Here is a 2261-nt window from a genome sequence, read left to right on the forward strand (position 1 = left end):
GAAGCCAGGTCAGGAACGTAAGGCAAGAGGCTGGAGGCAGGAACTGAAGCAGAGACCATGGAGGAACACTGCTTACAGGCTTGATTCCTCTGGCTTGCTCAGCTACCTTTCTTCATCTAAAAATATTTATTATTATTATTATTATTATTATTATTATATTATTTTATGTGTATGAAGGTATTGCTGTGTGTAGGTACATGTACCCATGTCATGCAATGCCTGTGGTGGTCAGAAGAAGGTGTGAGATCCCTTGGAACTGTAGTTATGGATGGTTGTTAACCATCATGTGGGTGTGGGGAATCAGGCCCAGATCTTCATCACGGAACCATCTCTCCAGTCTCCATCAGTTTCCTTTCTTATACAGCCCAGGCCCACCTGCCTAGTGGCTGCACTGCCCACAGTGGCCTGAGCCCTCCCACAGCAATTAGCAATCAAGAAAATGCCTCACAGACATGTCCACAGCCTATTTGATAGGGGAAATTCCTCAATAAGGTTCCCTCTTCACAGCTGTCAAGTTGACAACCAAGATGAGTCATCACAAGTCCACCCCTTGTCAACTTGACACACAAACACATCACTGTTAAACCATAACCTTTCCTTATCCCCAACATGATATTATCCTCGTGTTACTATCACAATATAAAACACAGTCCAACTTTTAAAATCCCACAGTCTTTTAAAAGTTCAACACTTTAAAAGTTCAAGGGCTCTTTGTGGGTGGAGTGCCTATAAAATCCAAACTAGATACATGCTTCTTATTCAAGGGGAAGGAACCAGGGCAGTTACAACCAGTGGTGGATACGCATGTCCTCCAAAATAACTAGCAACAGCTGGATGTCTGAACCCTAAGAGACTCCGTAGAAAGGGAGGGAGACAGTCACCCCTCCCACCCAATCAGTCAGCTTCAATCACATGAGGGGGAGGGTCTAAGGACAGACACAGAGGAAGCCAGGGAGGTGGCAAGAGCTTTGCCATCTTGGGTCAGCATGCCAGCGACCATGGATTTAGGAAGCTCAGCCAAGATGTAAGGAAAAAAGCCCATGGGTGTCCATGTACATGCCTTTGTAAGTAACCCCCTCCCAGACATCATAAACTCTGTAAGAAAGCCCAAATAAATATCTTTATTCCCTAAACTGTCAGTCAGCACAGGCCTCCCAGAAGTAAATTTGACTTTACAGCCAGATTAAAGTAAATCCTGGCACACTGCAGTGTAAATAGCTCAGTGTTTGACATCAGTATTCACTCTTGATCTTCTGGGCTCTAAAGGACTTGGGCACCTAGTCTGATAATGCCCTGTGCATCTGTTCTAAGGAGGAGTATCCCGTCATTTCTCTCTGACTTCTCTCACAAAAAAGTGTGCAACCTCCACCTCATGGAAGGCTAGTAGATGTGGACATGAGCCCTCTGAGGCCTCAGAACTATCTTTTCAGCTGTGAACTAAAGGCGGACAAAGATAATCACTTTAAGGTGGATTCTGATGAAAATTCGCACCAGTTTTCATTAAGAACAGTCAGTTTGGGGGCTAGGCCACAGATGAATCACACATCAATGGGCCAGAGGCAATGAATTCTGAAGGCAGTCCAATCAAAGTAACACTGGCAAGTCTGAAAATGTCTATACAACCAACAGTTTCCCTTGAACTTCCCTTGCCTGCGGTCTCAATGTTGAAGTGTGGTTCAGGGCCTTTGCAGATTAGTGGACAGCATCTTATACCTGTGGAGGAAGATGCGGAGTCATAAGATGAAAAGGAGAAGGGCGTGAAATTCTTCAATCTATCTGGAGAGTGATCTGCCCCTGAGAGTGGTACCAGGGAAAAAGAAAAAAATAAAACTTAGTGATAAAGATGGTGATAATGATGGAGATGGATAATGGTGGTAATGATGATGAAGAAGAAGACGGAGGAGAAGGAGCAGGAAGAGGAGGGGGGGAGGAGGAGGTGGAGTGTTGGGGACCCCTGTTGTGTAAAGTAGCAGTCTCTCCATGTCCGGATAGCCCATGGGCTCGGCTTCATATGCAGAGACTCCTTTTATCAGCAGGGGGCCTTCCCGGCATCGTCCTGACTCATCTTTTGAAGTAGCCATGGCCTCCGGCTCTGGAACTGCCAGCTTTCCCTGTGTGATTTTCAGACAATGTCTGGCAGCCTGGCAGGAGCCCACCACCACATGTAAATGAGGCATCCTAAAAGTACCTATCAGCTAAGGCTTTTACCACTGCCCCCACAGTATAAAATATCCTGGTTTCCCCTAATTAATCGGAGCTAG

At 45.8% G+C, this 2261-nt stretch overlaps 1 pseudogene; it reads left to right on the forward strand.

The window, feature by feature from the left end:
* Positions 1–998: 998 nt before the first annotated feature.
* Positions 999–1891, forward strand: LOC103739003 (annotated as a pseudogene).
* The last annotated feature ends 370 nt before the right edge of the window (positions 1892–2261 follow it).

The sequence above is a fragment of the Nannospalax galili genome, unplaced genomic scaffold (genome assembly GCF_000622305.1).
Source record: "Nannospalax galili isolate Female #2095 unplaced genomic scaffold, S.galili_v1.0 scaffold1639, whole genome shotgun sequence".
In the NCBI taxonomy this organism is placed as follows: domain Eukaryota; kingdom Metazoa; phylum Chordata; class Mammalia; order Rodentia; family Spalacidae; genus Nannospalax; species Nannospalax galili.